Genomic DNA, 20807 nt, shown 5'->3' with positions numbered 1-20807 from the left:
CCAAAAGTAAAAATAGAACAGTAAAAGATTATTAAACACACAAGACAGTTAATAGGGACAGTGCTTTGTGAAATTATGACATGCCGTAGTTTGTGTCACATTACAAAAGTACATTTTCACATATCACTCTAGAACATTAAATTTTGACTTATTCCATAGAGAGTAAATGGACAGGCATCAAAAGCTTTATAGGAACCAGGAAAAAAGGAAAATCGTTAATCAAACATTTTCTCCTAATTCAGATGTTGGCAGGGAGTTAAGCTGATAGCATGCTCCTCTCCCCTGTATTTTTAGGTTGGAGGGGGAAAGGATACTTTCACATCACTGCCACTGGCAATAATATTTTCAAATTCATGGATGATAGGAGAGGGCCCAGAAGACTGCAGAAGGGCTAATGTAATGCCCATCTTTAAAGAGGAAAAAGGAGGAGCTGGGGAACTATAGAAAGTCATCCTGACTTCAATACTTAGGAAGCTACTAAAGCAATGCAGAAAACATTCAATTTGCGAATACCTCGAGGATGAAGGGGTAATCACTAGCAGCCAACGTGAATTTACTAAGAAGAAATCATGCCAAACCAGCTTGATTTCCTTCTTTGAAAGGGTAACTGGTTTAGTGGATGGGGGAATGCAGTGGACATAATATACCTGGACTTCAGCAAGGCTTTTGACACAGTCCCACATGACATTCTGATAAGTAAGCTGGAGAAATGTGGCTCGGTGGAACTACCATTAAGTTGATACATAATTGGTTAAAAACTACAAACAAAGAGTAGCTATTAATGGAATTATGTCAGATTGGAAGGAGGTCCCAAGTGGGGTTCCACAAGGAATCTGTTCGGGGTCCAGTGCTGTTTAACATCTTTATTAATGACCTGGATGTCGGTATAGAGAGCAAACTGATCAAATTTACAGATGACACAAAGCTGGGGTGCGATTGCAAATACTTTGGAGGATAGAGCTAAAATTCAAAGGGATCTTGATAAATTGGAGAATAGGGCTATAGACAACAAAATGAAATTAAACAAAGACAAATGTTAGACACTACACCTAGGGAAGAAAAACAAAATGCACAAATACAGGATGAGGAATAACTGGTTTGGTAGCAGCACTGCTGAGAAGGATCTGGGAGTTGTGGTGGTCCACAACCTCAACATGAGTGAGCAATTTAACGCTGTTGCAAAAAAAGCAAATACAATTTTGGGTTGCATTAACAGTGGCATAGCATGCATATCACAGGAGGTGACAGTACAACCTACTCGGCGCTGGTTAGGCCTCAGCTGGAGTACTGTGATCAATTTTGGTCACCGATATAGAAAGGATGTGGAAAAACTGGAAAGGGTCCAGAAGCGAGTGACAAAAATGATCAAAGGGATGGAACGCAAGCCATATGAGCAAAGGCTGAAGGAACTGGGTATGTTTAGTTTGGAAAAGAGGAGGTTAAAGGGTGACATGATAACAGTTTTCAAATACTTGAAAGGCTGCCTTAAACAAGATGGAGTAAAGTTGTTCTCTCTTGCCACCGAGGACAGGACAAGAGGCAATGGGTTCAAACTACAGCATAGCAGATTTAGATTAAATCTCTGGAAAAACTTTCCAACTGTCAGAACAGTAGAACAATGGAACAGACTGTCTATGGAGGTTGTGGAAGCTCCTTCACTGGAGGTTTTCAAAAGGAGGCTGGATAGCCATCTGTCTTGGATGGTTAGGCACAACAAATCTTGCATCTAGATGACCCTTGTGGTCCATTCTCTCCCTGTGGTGCTATAATTCTATCCTCTCATATAATTTAGGGTGGGGTAGGGGGTGCCTCACTCTCAACTTGCCAAAGCCCAAATGTGTGGCACAGATCCAAAATGATAAAGAGAAGACAATTTTTCTGGCAGGAAGCTTTAAACAATGGCACTTCACTAACATTTCTTATAAACTCAGTTTAATTATTCTACACTATTGATGTAAATAATTTACAACATTAAAAGTGATAACATTTTATTAGAGGATAGCATAGGTAAATATGTCTTTCATAAGGAAGGGCAGCAGAGTTAATGGGGGGAGGTGCAGGAACATCATGGGCCTGATTTCAAGGAATTTGTAGGCACATAATTTTACAGGCGTAATACATGCATGCTTAGCGCTTGCAGTATTGGATATGCAAGAGCACCTAGCTATTTAGAGTTTTATTTAGCCATGTGCATTTAAACAGACATGCAGTAAGTGCATTAACAAATGAGAGCTTAATAACTTTCTGGAAAAGAGGCACTAACTAACCAATCACACCTTTACAAGGAACTAGATTACACAGAACTGTGTCCCACCCCAACTTTTCAGCTTAAATGCCCATGTAGTAAGCACTGTACTCACTCTCATTTTCCACTTTGCTGCTAAGACACTAGCTTACCGGTACTTTCAAAACTTGTTTCTTCCTCATATCCCAGCCTCCCCTGACCTCTTTCAATTCAATCTCAAAATGCAATGATCATTAAAAACAATGAGTATGTCTGGTGCAAGAAAACGTGCCTTGACTATTAACTATTCATTAAGTACCTGGCACTGTATCCATAATATGGGATTCTGACATGAAAAGAAAAGCTTTAGAGCTCATTGAAAAGTACAAGCTTTTCCATATAAAAAGAGTTAAAAGGGGCACCTTTGCCTCATAACAGTAGGCAAAATCCTTTGTGGTGATGTTGATAGTCTCATCATTTGTGTAAGCTAATTCTCCTGTTTAGATACCACCTTTTCCAAATCACAGATAAATTAACTCAGCTTTAGCTAATGTGGTAATGATTTGTAGTGAGTGGCAGAAATTCCCCTGTAATTATGCATGAATTGATGTGTGATTTCCTAATGAGCCTAAGTGAAGAAATCATTATTTTGTGATAAATGCTTTATTTCTTAAAATGCTAGTAACACATTTCTAATAAATTTAATCAAGCTACTCTCACTCATGTAGCATTTGCACTTATTAAATATCCAGACTTATGTATTGCGTTACTGCTTTGGTTGATTGCAGGATGTTAAAGTTCAGTGTTTCATAAACAAGCCCATAACAACTCATGGTTTTTTTCTCCCCAGAACCATGAATTATTTCATTTTGAAGTTCATTCACATTCTGTGAAGATTTCATGCCTTATTAGAGGCAGAATTCTTTTGCCATTTATTCATGAATGTACACATCAGTAAATTAAGTCAAATGTAAAATTTCGGTGTACACTTCATTCTTTGAGATGTCCGCTGAGGCAGAGCAGATCATCACAAAAAAAGCTTATTATTGGAGTTCCCTTTAGAAAAAATTCTGGAGTCTATGATCATCTTAGACCACTGAAACATCTGTTCTCTGTACCCCCTGCTCCTTCAGCTTGCATTGCAGGAATTCACTTAGGTGGAAGTCACATTACTATAGGAGCCCTGGGCTTAGAAAAATCAGAAAACTTCCTAGAATTATATGAAAGCTTCTTGTCCCATGGACTTTCCCCTTCCCTATTCATCTTTTCAACAAAGAAGTATCCCCCTAGTGATGGGCAAGCTCACTCCACCAAACCCAAAACAGCTGCAGAGCTGGTTATTCTACAACACCTATGAATTGCCCCAATAAAGAATGACCAGAGGAAACTTCCCACAGTTCCATCCATTCAGACACCAGAACTAAGCTATTTTGAGTGTCTCAAATTTTGGCCTTTTTTTAGGGTCCTGCCTTCCACCTTCAACAATTCTTACATTAGACCCTCATATGAAAAAACCCTAGACGGGGAGCTAGGGCTCCTAACAGGAATCTGTCTTGATATTCCATCTCTGGAAGAGACTTTTGTTCAATTCCTCATGAGAAATAAAGTTATCCTGGAGAGAAAGAAAATTGAATCCAAGATTGGGGAGAAGGACAGAGTGCTAAGCGTGGTCCAGTTAAATATCTTGGGCACAGTGAGGTCTTCCTTAGAATGTTAGTTTTCTGTTCTAATTCTGAGCAGCCCAGCTAACAGAGCTCTCCCATTTGTGAAATACACAAGAATGTTCAGCCTCAAGGTGGGACAGGCTGAGTTGTTTTAAACTCAAGTTATCTGGAAGCAAAGCAGAAATTTCTGAGCTAAATTCATATTAGTATTTCTATGAAGTAAGGAAAATGGCTTAGAATTACTATTACTTCACCTGAGGTTACTATAACATACCATTGATGCATAATTACAAATACATTGATTTTGCTTTGAACATAATGCCTTTTTAGTGTACTCAAGACCCACTGATCTGATGTCTGGAAAGCATTTTATTATGATATGTGTCAGACTGCAAGATGCTGAGAAGTGTTATATTGGAACTGAATACATCGCCATCAACAGCCTCAGGAACAACTCTGACATCATAATCAAAAAGGCTGACAAAGGAGGTGCTGTCGTCATCATGAATAAGTTGGTATATGAACAAGAGGCTGCGAGGCAGCTCTCCAACTCCACATTTCTACAGGCTATTATCCTCTGATCCCACTGAGGATTACCAAAAGAAACTATACCACCTGCTCAAGAAACTCCCTGAAAAAGCACAGGAACAGATCTGTGCAGACACATGCCTAGAACCCCGACCAGGGGTATTCTATCTGTTTCCCAAGATCCATAAACCTGGGAATCCTGGATGCCCCATCATCTCAGGCATTGGTACCCTGACAGCAGGATTGTCTGGCTATGTAGACTCCCTCCTCAGGCCCTATGCTACCAGCACTCCCAGCTATCTTCGAGACACCACTGACTTCCTGAGGAAACTACAATCCATCGGTGATCTTCCAGAAAACACCCTCCTGGCCACTATGGATGCAGAAGCCCTCTACACCAACATTCCACACAAAAATGGACTACAAGCCGTAAGGAACACTATCCCCGATAATGTCACAGCAAAGCTGGTGGCTGACCTTTGTGACTTTGTCTTCACCCATAACTATTTCACATTTGGGGACAATATATACCTTCAAGTCAGAGGCACTGCTATGGGTACCCACATGGCCCCACAGTATGCCAACATTTTTATGGCTGACTTAGAACAACGCTTCTTTAGCTCTTGTCCCCTAACACTCCTACTCTACTTGCGCTACATTGATGACATCTTCATCAGCTAGACCCATGGAAAAGAAGCCCTTGAGGAATTCCACCATGATTTCAACAATTTTCATCCCACCATCAACCTCAGCCTAGACCAATCCACACAAGTGGTCCATTTCCTGGACACTACTGTGCTAATAAGTGATGGTCACATAAACACCACCCTATACTGGAAACCTACTGACTGCTAAACTTACCAACATGCCTCCAGCTTTCATCCAGACCACACCACACAATCTATAGCCAAGCTCTAAGATACAACCACATTTGCTCCAACCCCTCAGATAGAGACAAACACCTACAAGATCTCTATCAAGCATTCTTAAAACTACAATACCCACATGCTGAAGTGAAAAAAACAGATTGACAGAGCCAGAAGAGTACACGGAAGTCACCTACTACAGGACAGGCCGAACATAGAAAATAACAGAAAGCCACTAGCTGTCACCTTCAGCCCCCAACTAAAACCTCTTCAGCACATCATCAAAGATTTACAACCTATCCTGAAAAATGATCCCTCACTCTCACAGATCTTGGGAGACAGGTCAGTCCTCGCTTACAGACAGCCCCCCAATCTGAAGCAAATACTCACCAGCAACCACACACCACAGAACAAAAACACTAACCTATCCTTGCAACAAAGCCTGATGCCAACTCTGTCCACTTATTTATTAAAGTGACACCATCATAAGACCTAATCACTTTAGCCTCGCCATCAGGGGCTCGTTCACCTGCACATCTACCAATGTAATATATGCCATCATGTGCCAGCAATGCCCCTCTGCCAGTACATTGGCCAAACCAGACAGTCTCTACTCAAAAGAATAAATGGACACAAATCTGACATCAGGAATTCTAACATTCAAAAACTGGTAGGAGAACACTTCAACCTCTCTGGCCACTCAGTAAAAGATTTAAGGGTGGCAATTTTGCAACAGAAAAGCTTCAAGAACAGACTCCAAGGAGAAACTGCTGAGCTTGAATTAATATGCTAACTAGATACCATTAACTTGGGTTTGAATAGAGACTGGGAGTGGCTGGGTCATTACACATATTGAATCTATTTCCTTAAGTTAAGTATCCTCACACCTTCTCGTCAACTGTCTAAATAGGCCATCTTGATTATCACTATAAAAGTTTTTTTCTCCTGCTGATAATAGCTCATCTTAACTAATTAGCCTCTCACAGTTTGTATGGTAACTTCCAACTTATCTGTATGTATATCTTCCTATATGTTCCATTCTATGCATCCAGTGAAGTGGGCTGTAGCCCAAGAAAGCTTATGCTCTAATAAATTTGTTAGTCTCTAAGGTGCCACAAGTACTCCTGTTCTTTTTATATTGTAACTGTATCTCCTCGATTCTTTTTGTTAACAGCTGACATACCAGATCAGTCAAGAGATCTGCCTAGTTCAATATCTCCCCAAAAGCACCATCATGACAAACTGTACAATTCTCTTCCCAGAGTGTGGATTCCTTCCTGACCCTCACAGGCAATCAACTTATGCCCTAAAGAATGAGTTTCAATTACCCTTATTGTGATTTTAGCTACCACAGCTGCAGGTATTAAATATGGTCATAATACTGAGTCCTTTTAGAAATGCAATGTGTTTGTCTTCCAATGAATTCCACAGCCATAGCACTAACATTAAGGATTCTTCCCTCTACACAAAAACATAATGGGTTTAATTTTTAAAGGGCCTCAACTTAGCCCTTTCTTATGCATGCCAATCCAGTCTAATAATTGGATATCTACATGCCATCATTTGAGTCCTCAAGTAATTGCTCCTGTAAAATGGGAACCATTATTATTTGCAAGCTCAAAATTACCTATTCAAAAGGGGAGGGCAGTTTTAAATATCAGATCCAATAGCATATTTAAAATGTAACCTATCAGCCTATTTGTTAGGGTTATTTTTTACTAGAACTATATTTGTCAACCGTCTATCTATCTATCTATCACTTTATAAGGCTTTGATCACCATAGTATCTGAGTGCACGCAATTTCTACACAATCTCTGTGTAAGCTCAAAAGCTTGTCTCTCTCAACAACAGAAGATGCAATAAAAGATATTACCTCACTCATCTTGTCTCATAATCTTTAATGTATTTTTCCTCACAACATCCCTGTAAGGTAGAGAAGGAAGTACTATTATCTCCATTTTACAGATGGGCAACTGAGGCAGAGAGAGTCTAAGTGACTTGCCCACGATCACAAAGAAAGCCTGTGGCAGAGCAAGGAATCGAATCTGGGTTTCTCAAGTCCTAGGCTAGCACCCTAATGACTGGGTCATATTTTCTGTCGATAATCTCTTAAAAAAAACTATAAAATGAAAAAATGTAGCTACAAAAATAGTTCATCCATCTATCTTAATTCACAAACAGCTTGGCATGGAAAAGCTATTTGAAAAGCATATATAAAGTAATAAGAAGATCCACAAGTCTGTGTTTCATATCTACTTATCTTTGGATTTTGAGGCATCTTCCATATTAGTATCCCTTTGTAACGCACAAATCCTGAGTACTGTAAATTGTAGTTTATCCTACTCTGGCTACTCACTCTTGCTTTAAATGCTTTAACCTGTATCTCCTGCTGCTGGAACATCTTCCACAAACTAATTCAGACCATTAAATTCTCCTCTCTCAGACACCCAAAGTCTGTCTCATTTGAGCTAAAGCCTTTATGTTACAGTCAATAATGATGTTAAATATTGTAAGAAATACAGAAAATGATAATATGGGCTGTGATTTTCAAAGGAGCCTAAGGGACTCTCATTGAACTTCAATGGCACCTGGGCACCTACTTCTCTTAAGCTCTTTCAAAATCCCACCATAATGTATCAAACCGAAAATTAAACTTACCTACTCCTACATTTTTATACAAAGACTTGATTTTGATTTCCCTTCTGTTTGCCCACAACGGCAACATTTCTGATTTAAGTTCACATGATTAGAGGATAGAAGAATGTATAACACTACTTCCCACAGTGTTTCTTTTAGACAAAGGTTAGTAACATGTCCATTGAGCTGATCACACAGTCCTTACTCAAGCAAAATACCCCTTGACTTCCATCATTGAAGGACTGTTCCCATAGTTTCCTTCATTTCCAATTATTGTTGTTCAGAATAAGTTGTACCATTTCTGAGGGAAGTGAGTGAAAACTTCAGTTTATGAAATCCTGATATTCAAATTCAATATTTTTTTTCCCTCATCAAAACATGCAAATTCAAAATGTGGTATGTTGCAAATTTATTAAAACACCATTTCACTAACATTTCTTAGAGAATTTTATGGAGCTGCAAAACAGCCCAGAATGAAGCTGAATATTGTTCTGTATTTTTTTCTGTGAAATTTCATTAATCGTTCATTAAGTGTTAATGCATATTGTATGCATAACTATATAATGACAAGGGGCACAGGAAGTTGCTGTTTACTTCTAGAAAAAGGAAGAAAGTTTTTTCTAGAAAACTTCTAGAAAAAGTTGCTGTTTACTTCTAGAAAAATGGCATATGTATGTTTATTAGTCAACATTTATTTAAAATAAAAACATATTATCCTGGCATTTGCTAACAAAAGTACTTTCTCGTAAGGGGATTCTTTTAATTTAAGGAGTCTGGTCCAGAATACTTTATACACCCTAATTTTGCATAAAGTTTCTCAGTCCTTTCCTTATGCAATCCCTTTCTGCATGTATGTCTGATTTCCTATTTTAAAAGGTTCTGTTTCTCTAATTTTGGCTATTGGATCACATGCGATCACCTCAAACTTTCATTCCATATTTCAGTGTAAACTAGATCACAAAAAGGAAAAAAGTTAGTCAATTTAACACGAGTTGAGGTATTAGTATACTGGTTTTTTAAATCAGAAAATATCTTCTGTGAAGCACAAAAAACAGCTTCCTTTTTAAAAAAAAGTCTCTGGTCTATCCATTGATATTCATAATAATTCATAATTTTACCTAAACATCTATGTTTAATGGATGTTATCAACACATGTTCCTCTGGACTATAAAAGTAATAAATAAAACATATATAAATCCCACATTAAGCATTCCCCAGAAACACAGAGAAGCAAAATCTAACCCATCATATTGCTAAAGACACATAGAAGAATGCATAGTCATAGTATTTTTTTTTTTTTTAGGAAAAACTACTTAACTACAGTTGTTGTTTTTCACTAAAATGGATCAAAAGAAGGCTGAGGGGGAGATACGATTGCTCTCTATAAATATATCAGAGGGATAAATACCAGAGACAGGGAGAGGAATTATTTAACCTCAGTACCAATGTGGACACAAGAACAAATGGATATAAACTGGCCATTGGGAAGTTTAGACTTGAAATTAGATGAAGGCTTCTAACCAACAGAGGAGTGAAGTTCTGGAATAGCCTTCCAAGGGAAGCAGTGGGGGCAAAAGACCTATCTGGCTTCAGGATTAAACTCGATAAGTTTATGGAGGAGATGGTATGATGGGATAACATGATTTTGGCAATTAATTGATCTTTAACTATTCATGGTAAATAGGCCCAATGGTCTGTGATGGAACGTTAGATGGGGTGGGATCTGAATTACTACAGAGAATTCTTTCCTGGGTATGTGGCTGGTGAATCTTGCCCACATGCTCAGGGTTCAGCTGATCGCCATATCTGGGGTCGGGAAGGAATTTTCCTCCAGGGCAGTTTGGAAGAGGCCCTGGGGGTTTTTCGCCTTCCTCTGCAGCATGGGGCACGGGTCATTTGCTGGAGGATTCTCTGCACCTTGAAGTCTTTAAACCATGATTTGAGGACTTCAGTAGCTCAGACATAGGTGAGAGGTTTATTGCAGGAGTGGGTGGGTGAGATTCGGTGGCCTGCATTGTGCAGGAGGTCAGACTAGATGATCATAATGGTCCCTTCCGACCTTAATATCTATGAATCTATGAATCAATTTTGCGAAATCAGAACAAAATATGCTGCTCTTCCTTTCTATAAACATACCAGATTATAAATTATTCTGTTTATGATTTCTGTCAGGCATAACCAGACATAATTGTTCATATAAAGTATTACTTATTATATTTATCTAATAACAACCAATAAATTACAATTTTTCAGAGATGATGCTCATGCCTGCCACAATAAGATACTGCTCTTGTACTCCTCAAACAAGAAAAACTCCCACTGCATTCAAAGGCAGCTATGCCTAATTAAGGAATGTATGATCAGAGACAAAATCTTTAAGAATATTGGAAATTTCAACTTAATTCACCATCAGGACTGTACGGTTACAATGAAGACCAGCATAGATAGATGTAAGCTATGAGCACAACACACATCCAGTCTTTTATTAGTTCTACTGCATAGTTCTATCTAACATGCTCACTATGGCCCCAATTCATCAAAGCACTTAAACACATACCCAAAGTTAAGCATATGCTCAAGTGTTTTGCTTAACAGGCTCCTGTATCAGGAACCATACGGTGTGTAACAGTGCTTCTAGTTTTAATTAATCGTCAGATATGAAAGAGGGGGAATGGATTAGTACTTCAATATTATGGTGATGGGCACTACAGAATAGTCAGGTAGATAGATAAACAGATTAGGTAGTGGACTAGCTAGCACATGTACAAGTTTGAAATTGCTTGCTATACCTTTGGCAATTAATAGTTTATTATTGCAACAAAATCAATTAGACCACGTTTACTGGCACTGTCAAAGACCCATGGAGTAGATGAGATTAAGGGATAGCACATAAAGAAGCAGTATATACAACACTGTTTTCAAAAACAGGTTGTGATTCACTGATGGGTTGTTGAGGATTTTCAGTGGGTCATGTCCTTGGAAAGCTGTTAATATTAAATCTATAATGAACAGTGTACTTTACTTTAAATTACCATCATAGTACTGTATTTGCTGGCATATAATACACAGTTATTGGAACACATTAGGTATTAATGAGTGTAGTAAAATATATACATAACCGCTTCGAGTGAGTGATATTTGAAGTCAAAGTTATGGCATTAACTCACATGATTCTGCATCCTGGGAACCAGCAAGGGTTGCCAAAGAATCCTTGTTAACTTGTCATTACAAAATTTCTGTTTTGCCAACCTCTTCAGGAGCAGATGCATGCAATCTCGGTATGCCAGCTCTTTCTTACAAGATGGAATAACGACGAGATCATTAATTAAAGCAAGTTAAATGAGGAAAATCTCAAGTATTCTCTGTAAGCTATTCTCATCTGCCAACGGATCACAACTATATTCCTCTACTTTATCCCTGTGTGGCTACACATTTGCTTATTTACAGGGAAAAAAGGGAAACATGTTTTTAAGGAGATAATTTGGCATACAGAAATAGACTTAAAATAAAGAGAGGCATATCAGAAATAGTGAACCTGGCAGCAACTGTGGTATCTATGTAAATGGTTTATATTTTTTTAAACTTACTCCTGCTTCTAGCACATCACTTCCCTTTATATGATTCTGTGAGTGTTAAATCAATTCAGAATTGAACAGGGAATAACTTCCCTGTCTTCTGCAGGACTAGAAAGAATACCGACTGCAGTAACTTCCATTTTCTTATGTACAATACAGCCCTTGAGACACACTTATTAATATCATAGAGAAATGTAAGCTAAAAAATAAAAACCTGAGTAAAGTTTCAGACAGAAGAGGAACTTATCTGTTGCTGAATTCATCTGGGTATGATGCAGGTTGCCGCAGACATAAAACTGTCGAAAGTCCTTGCTTTGGGGTTCTGAAATATAAAATATTCATGGTGTATAAGTTTGCATAATTTGTTTAGCTGCTGAGGCATAATTTAATTATTTGGTGCATAAATTCTTAGAAAAGACTGAAGAAAAGAACAAAGTATTTTCTCAAACTAATTCTTATATTGGTAAACCGTAAGTGCAGTTTGTGTCTGCACATAAACACATGTAAGACTCGAGGCATGTGCACACTATAGATGTATGCATGTATACGGTACCAATATCATGCTCACTGCTTTCCTAATAGCATCTTTACTTCACCACCTATTGTGTTTGATGATACTTGGCTTCTTATATTCTTGTTCGTTCACTAATGATATTGATTTTCCCCAGCAACGTGATGTGATCTCAAAAATACACTGGAGTTCTGGGAAGTCAGGCCACAGACTCCCCAAAAGCATCTTCTACAGCATTTGCCTACATTTGAAGGCTATCATGTACTTGCTAAAATGTTAAGTGTATGACAAAAACACACAATTTTAATTAAATAGGAGTCAAAATTGTACAGTGAGATTTTCACCGGTCAGTTAGTTTTTGCCTAACTCGGATCTGACTGAAGTCAATGCTACCAGTAACTTTTCATCTGAAAACCACCACCTTGAAATCTGGTGGTTCAGATGAAATGAAACACAGATCTAAACACACCATCCTGCAAAAACAAAATCTGACCATTGGGTTTATTCAAACCCAAAATCACCTTGGATTGTCCATTATAGAGACTGAACAAATCCTAGATCTGTTATTTGAAACTCACTCTCCATGAAATGTTGGTGACTTGGATCAAAAGGAACAATGCTAATTAAGAAAAAAGTATTCACTTGCATTTATAAACAGCCGTAATTGTTTCCATGTTTTTATCATTATTTGTCCACTTAATTACAACAGCATATAAAAAAAAGCTATGAAGGCAAGGTCCCTGGCTTTAAGAGCTCACAATCTAAAAAGACAACATACAAAGGATGGGGAAATGAGATGCAATACACATCAGAACAGTGAAGCTGAAAACATTTATTGTTATTGCTATGATCTGTTTGTTTGAATTTGTGTGTTGTGTTTATGATTTTCAGTCAGCTGATTATTTAACACTTCACTGTTTATATACTTTACAATATATTGAAAGTATATTTTAAGGAAGAGCATTTATGATATAAACATACATTCTTTTAATAAAACAAAAGAATGCTCTGCTCCTCTTACTTACGAGTAGTCCCCTTGAAGCACATGTACAGAAGAAAAGGTATTTCCCATAAAATTGGCAGCAAGACAAAATTTCAAGTAAGTGTTTTAAAAGATCATGTGTGTATGTTTGTAATCCAGAACAATCTTCAGCTCGTTTTTACAAAACAGCTGTAAATCAAAGTCAGGTTTATATATAATATTAGCATATTAGCTAAATCCTGTAGGCTTTTTTCAATGCAAGTTCCATTGGGAGTTTTACCTAAGTGAGTACTTCAGGATTAAAACATTATGAAATATTACATCTATGTAAACATGAGCAATGATTACAAGATATAGGGAGGTATTCTCAAAAGCTACTGGGGAGTTAGGTGCCAAACTCCCACTGAAAGTCGATGTAAGGCGGGCACCTAACTATCTTTGGCACCTCTGAAAATTTCACCCTTAGTCCATACAGTACAAAGAAAGCTCACATTGATTTACAACTGGGGCCCAACTCTCTCAAAGCAAGTTAAGTACTGAAGCCAATGAGAATTACTCATTATCTGGTTGCAGAATAGGGCTCCTTGCTTGGAAAAAATGTGATGATCGTTGTCATGAGAAACCAGCGTACACAGAACTGATTTTTTTAAAAAGACATTCCTGAAATTTCACAAATAGTCTTACAGAAACCAGTTCTTAATGTTTATTGACTTTAAACCCCAGATTTCTGGGAAAACTAACTATGTAATAATCCACTAGACCACCTCTCCCTTTGCTAGATCACCTAACAGTACCCCTTGTTATTACAAAAAAGCCTGATGGGAAGGAAAATTGACAACTATTAAAAGATTTTATGACCCTGATTATACACAAGTTTGATTTCTAAGACACTACAAAGTAAGAAGCCTACTGCTCTGCACAGCCCCAAATTCATTTCTGATCCCTTGTCAGAGCACACATAAACTATATTCTTATTATTTTCTAATTAATGTAAAATTCACAAAGTGAGTGTGCACATGTCTAGGGTATAATGGAAATGACTCTTACTTGGAAAGCTGCAAATTATCCTCAGAATCACTAAGCCAGCCAATCAACCTAAACCATTTAAATCATAGCCTATCGCTGCTACCTTTGAAGAATCTCAAGAAGCTCTGGGAGCAGGAAGTACCGGACTCTGGACAACTAACAGTAGCATATGTATCACGGGTGTTCATTATTTATTTGAAAAGAACATGTAGGGCTAATACATGATGTAGCAGCTACTTAAAGTCCTTTTGAAAATCAAGTCACTATTGCTGTGTGTTTCTGTACCTCAGGCTACATGATTCTGAACACTACCATTTTGTTTTATTTCATTGCGATTGGCAGGCTGGGAGTTGCCCAAGACAATGAACGTAACCATAACCCTTCTTCATGGTAAACATATAATTTCCCCAGTGATCCAGTGAGTAATATCAATATGTGTAGTACATACAGTGTTTATATTCCCTTGGGTTTAATATAGCTCACAGCAAAATTGATTTTCTGGAATCTTGCAATAAACCTCATCAAAGTAAATGAAACCCACACTGGCTTTTTATAAAGTGATTGGATTCAGTGTGATAAATTAACCCTAACCATCAGAGACACTCCTGATAATGTGCATGTTCAATTAACCTCCTCTACTTCCGATGTAGGATTTAAATTTTGCTACAGGGCTTATTTAACTCTCTCTAGGCCTGGCTAGCACTTCAACGACTCCTTGCTAGCATGGGTTTTGCAACTGAATGGTGCACAACTTGAAAACTAGAGATTTTCTTTTTGGACTAAGTTTATCAAGCTCAGGTCCAGATAGACGCCCTATTCTCTACCCAATATGAGTAGCTCCTCCCTCTGAAGTCAACAGGAGTTACTCAGATCCTGAAGGGGAATACTCAGACCCCAGAAGGCAAAAGAGTTCCCAGTCAGGAGGACTTTTTTGTAATGCTCATTATTACATATGTTTCTGTACCTGTTTGAAATTAGAGCTCATGAAAGATGCTGGATTGACAGCCATAAAGACAAATGCCATGTATTAATCTACAGAACTGGTATATATTGGCTCAGTGCAAGCTTTGCCCCACTGCCCCACCAAGCTATATCAATTCTGATCTGGACAGACCACCTCTAAGGTTAAGAGGATGGTTCATTCCTCTTAATCAATCAATCTCTGGACTCTCAGGTTTGGTAACTGTTCAGGTCCCATTCCAGAAGGAGGGTGATATTAGCATGTGGAGGTCTCAGACTACGTTAGGATGTAGCAAATGTTGGTTACCAAAGAAGGTTTCTTTTCAGACAACAATGAAATTCAAGTTTCAGAGTAACAGCCGTGTTAGTCTGTATTCGCAAAAAGAAAAGGAGTACTTGTGGCACCTTAGAGACTAACCAATTTATTTGAGCATGAGCTTTCGTGAGCTACAGCTCACTTCATCAGATGCATACCGATGAAGTGAGCTGTAGCTCACGAAAGCTCATGCTCAAATAAATTGGTTAGTCTCTAAGGTGCCACAAGTCCTCCTTTTCTTTTTAATGAAATTCAAGGTGGCCTTCCCTAAAATGCCTCAATGGCCTCTGGTGACTTCTAGAGAAAGAAAATACAAGATGTACATTTGCAGCTAATGTGCAATGTGTATGAAAACTATTTTTGTTGTCATGTTTACTACTGGTTAAATGAAAAAAAAATTCATTTAAACAACGGTAAAACCTATGAGATTTTTCTTCTCATTTCCCAGAGTGTCTGGGGAAAACAGGCTGCAGTAAACAATCATGCCCTATTTTATTTCTACTTAAATGAATTATCATAATAATAATAACTAGAACAAACATCTGGTTTCTGCACAGCACAGACGGTGGGATTTTTTTTAAAACACATTGCTCACATTTGCTCCCTTCTTCCTCATCTCTTGCTGACGGGATCCTACCTTTTTAACACCTGCAGCAGGCTGACCCCAGTGTGTCTGAAAACAAAGTTAAGAGATTGCTGATGCCTCATACAAAACATAACTACACAATAACTACAACAAAACTACACAATAACATCCCCTCTGTAGAACATTCTGCTTGTTCTTTATGCTGAAGATTTTTCCATGTAAACAGAGCCTTTGTTTCTAAACTCATTTATCTCTTCCTACTATTTCCTTCACTCCTCACAGTAATTTAGAAAAGATATTCCTCTCTTTGTGACATCATAAGTGGTTGTTATAGAAATGGTCATTATGTCACTAATCAAGGATTAGAATTAGGAAATGGGAATAAACAGCAGGAACAATTTAACACTTTTTGTTTTAATTAATATTTGTACTAAGAAGTAAGCCCTGCACATATTATTTGGTAGAAGAGATAAAAACAAAACAAATCTCAGTAATCACAATCTCATTGATCTTTTGAGGATTTTAAAAAGTATTGACTGTGATATGGTATGCTAATAACATAATAATGTGAACTTCCATAATGCCTTTCATCTGAGGATCTAAAAGCAGCATTAGCTGCTGCCTTGCTTCCACATCTGTGTTAACCAGTTGCAGTAGGGAAAGGAGTGCTGGATAAGCAGCATAGCTCTCTGTGAACTGGCAGTTTCAAGTGGCCCAAATATATTAAGTAATTTGCAGGGAATGCAGAGGTGGGTGACTGAAGCCCACAGTTACCAAATGAAGTGATATTTGGTGTTTTTCTCAAAGCCCCCAGTGCTGGAATCAAGAGATTGCTTGAGAATCTGGGCTTTCATTTTTAAAAACAAGTTTCCTAAAGGTTGCTGAGAAAAAGCTTAAAAAAAAATGAAGGGAGTGCACCCTAAAGGCTCAGAAACCAGAAGGCAAGGAAGAAAACCATAACATTAGGTTTTTTTAAAAAAACCACATGATTTTTAAGCCAGACTCATGACTGTTGAACACCTTCTACAATACAGAAGAGGCTTCGATAAGGAGAATTGGGGAAATTCTCCCCCCGGACACTTTTGTTTTAAATACCTGCCATTTACAATAAAAAAATTTCAAATCCAGACTCCAGGGAGAAACTGCTGAATTGGAATTCATTTGCAAATTGGATACTATTAATTTAGGCTTAAATAGAGACTGGGAGTGGCTAAGTCATTATGCAAGGTAGCCTATTTCCCCTTGTTTTTTTCTACTCCCTCCCCCGACGTTCTGGTTAAACTTGGATTTATGCTGGAAATGGCCCACCTTGATTATCATGCACATTGTAAGGAGAGTGGTCAGTTTGGATGAGCTATTGCCAGCAGGAGAGTGAGTTTGTGTGTGTATGGGGGTGTGGGGGTGAGAAAACCTGTATTTGTGCTGGAAATGGCCCACCTTGATTATCATGCACATTGTAGGGAGAGCGGTCACTTTGGATGAGCTCTTACCAGCAGGAGAGTGAGTCTGTGTGTGTGGTTTTTGGAGGGGGGTGGGGGCGTGAGAAAACCTGGATTTGTGCTGGAAATGGCTCACCTTGATTATCATACACATTTTAAAGAGAGTGGTCACTTTGGATGGGCTATTACCAGCAGGAGAGTGAGTTTGTGTGTGGGATGGCGGAGGGTGAGAAAACCTGGATTTGTGCTGGAAATGGCCCAACTTGATGATCACTTTAGATAAGCTATTACCAGCAGGACAGTGGGGTGGGAGGAGGTATTGTTTCATGGTCTCTGTGTATATAATGTCTTCTGCCATTTCCACAGTATGCATCCGATGAAGTGAGCTGTAGCTCACGAAAGCTCATGCTCAATTAAATTGGTTAGTCTCTAAGGTGCCACAAGTACTCCTTTTCTTTTTGCAAAACAATTGTGTAATATGCGGATCTGCAGCTTGCTAATTAGCCATTTTAATGTAACCCTACTACAGCTCTCTTACTTTTCAGAGTAGCAGCCGTGTTAGTCTGTATTCACAAAAAGAAAAGGAGTACTTGTGGCACCTTAGAGATTAACCAATTTATTTAAGCATAAGCATAAGTTGCATCCGATGAAGTGAGCGGTAGCTCACGAAAGCTTATGCTCAAATAAATTGGTTAGTCTCTAAGGTGCCACAAGTACTCCTTTTTTCCTCTTACTTTTGTTCTCTTTTCCTTGCCTCCACTTTTTGTTCTGTTTCACTCAGCTTGGGGCTCTGGAAAGGAACAGGCGTGAGCCTGAGAGAGCAGCCACTTCCTGCAGCAGCTGCAGGCTTGCAGAGCTGGGAAAACTAGGTCCCGCAGGGCAGCAATAGGCACGCATCTGTCCGGAGCTAAACTATAGCACACAGCGCCCCCTCTGACAGACTGTGGGAACTGTTCTCCTTTGCTCTGCGTAGAGAAAGCTGGCAGTCGCATCTTTGCAGACCTGCAGCATTGTGAAGCTGGAAGGCATCAGCCCGGCAGCCGAAGCAGGAAATCAACCCAGCGAGCACACAGTGGTTTCCCTCTAACCCAGTCCAGAGGCCTGGAAGGAGCCCTGTTGTCAGTGGGGAATAGGGCAACGCCTGCCTATAATGGGAAAGCAAAAAACCTGAACATTTCCTGTTGGCTGATCATTCCCAGGTTGCTCTTTGCTCAGCTGTTTAAAGTAAAATAGACAAAAAATAACTTTCAGTTAAAAATAGATAACTAATTATACTCTAATGTACATGAATCAAAACAATTGTGAAACACCATAATTCTAGCACTGTTATTTTACAGCCTACCTGAGCTATCTACTCTGCTCAGTGTCATCTCCAGCCATTGCTCTTGGGGCACTAGGGAAATCCTGCGGGTTCTGGAGGTGACTGTGTGGGTCTGGGAAATCCCCCCAAGAACTATAGACACCGACCAAAAGCCTGAATTGGGCAGCCCTAAAATCTATGAATCAAGGAGGGCCTGTTTTGTGCCAATATCTTGGGATTTTGCACTAGTCTACCCCAGCAGGATTTTTCATAGAATGGAGACGTCTGGCCCTTGGTTTTTAACATTATTTTTTATCATGTGAGCTATGTACCACAAGCCAAACCCAAATAAGATAATGCCACATTGTAGAAAATTAAATATATAAGGCTTAATTCGAGGTACAGCTTCAGAGCAGTTCTCAGACTATCCCAGAAAGAACATAAGAACACAAGAATGGCCATAATGGGTCAGACCAAAGGTCCATTCAGCCCAGTATCCTGTCTACCAACAGTGGCCAATGCCACGTGCCCCAGAGGGAGTGAACTTAACAGGTAATGATCTAGTGATCTCTCTCCTGCCATCCATCTCCACCCTCTGACAAACAGAGGCTAGGGACACCAATCCTTACCCATCCTGGCTAATAGCCAATTAATGGACTTAACCTCCATGAATTTATCCAGTTCTCTTTTAAACCTTGTTATAGTACTAGCCTTCACAACCTCCTCAGGCAAGGAGTTCCACAGGTTGACTGTGCGCTGAGTGAAGAAGAACTTCCTTTTATAACATCCTTAAAGCTCGGGGGCATAAGTGACTTTCTCCCATATTTCCCCCCTTTGAGGTTGAAGTGGCCCTCAGCACAGGTCAGAGTTGTCTCAGAGTAGCTCTAAATTATGCTGTAAGATATCAGCTTCTATGGAGTTGTGTCTCTGGCCAGGATCACAAGAGTGCATCACACTTCAGCCCAACCACACCAATCCACATCCTACTCTGGAAAGACCCCTATGTCAGTGAGAGGAGGGCTTCAGTAGTGAGTACATACCAGAGGCTGAGGAGCTGTCCCATAATACCTATTAAAATAATATCTTATAACTTGTATGACATTTCAGTTTTAGATCTCAACAGGTTTTAAAAAGTTAAGTACCATCCATTCCTATTTCACACATGGAGAAGCTGAGGCACAGATAGATGAAATAACCTGCGCAAGGTCTCACGAGTCAGTGGCAGAGTCAGGAATAGACCCCGGAATCCTGGCCACTGTGCCTTATTTACTAGACCATGATGACTCCCTTAAAACCTTTTAAAGGATCTGCAGTTATGTTTGCACCACAGCAAGGGTGCTACCACTGTAGTCCTGTATAGTAGATGCTACCTACTTCAAAAGAAGGGTTTTTTCCATTGCTGCCATAAATCCACCCCTTGAGAGACAGTGGTTAGGTCAACGGAAAAATTCTTCTGTCTCCCTAGCTGCAACTACAGTGGGGGTTAGTTCAATCTAACTATGTTGCACAGGGTGTGAATTTTTTCACAGCCAAGTGATGTAGCTAGGTTGATCTAATTTTTCAGTGTAGACTAGGCCAACTTTGAAACAGATTATTGGTTATTCCTGTTTACCTGAGTGATATAGATATTTGTAATACATTCGCAACAAATAACTTCCTATATGGATATAACTGGGCTAGTAGGAAGCATACCTCCATGCTGCATGATGTCATTACTAGGAGTAGGTTTAGCTGTGTGCTCTCTCACTATTCAGTATAATCTGTCTTATGTCCCTGTTTCTATCACACACATTTCACCTTTTGTTCATATGAATCTGAGTCTATCTCATTTGCACATGATATACAAGATTCAAAGTTAATCATTATAAGCTCAAGTACATAAAATCAATGCAATGCGAAAGAAGCAATTAAAAACCAAGCATGTGTACACTTCATAATAAAAAGCCTATTCTAACACAGGGTCAATATATTTAAATGTCTTCAGCAACTGACTATAAATCTTGTTGCAACATTTAAATTCTTTTTAGACTTGTTTCTTTATTGACTTTCAGATTCATTTTCTGATATTTTTCATGTTTTATAATGTTATAAAGGTATTTCTAACCTGCCATTAAAAACCATAAAAACACAAAACAAAACACCCTCAGAATTTTACCATTGAGATTTTCAAAGCACAACTGAAACATATGGTG

General features: G+C 38.8%; 1 long non-coding RNA gene across 1 annotated transcript in view; it reads right to left on the bottom strand.

Moving 5' to 3' along the window:
* The window catches only part of LOC125635569 (uncharacterized), a 203171-nt gene that overhangs the window by 24780 nt on the left and 157584 nt on the right, over positions 1-20807 (bottom strand). The window contains exon 3 of the long non-coding RNA XR_007356307.2: positions 11710-11817. This is a non-coding gene — a long non-coding RNA (uncharacterized LOC125635569). The remainder of the gene's footprint in view (positions 1-11709; positions 11818-20807) is intronic.

The sequence above is a fragment of the Caretta caretta genome, chromosome 4, assembly GCF_965140235.1.
Source record: "Caretta caretta isolate rCarCar2 chromosome 4, rCarCar1.hap1, whole genome shotgun sequence".
NCBI lineage: Eukaryota > Metazoa > Chordata > Testudines > Cheloniidae > Caretta > Caretta caretta.
Note: the sequence above shows the minus strand (reverse complement) of the source record. Positions and strands in the feature narration are given on the sequence as shown.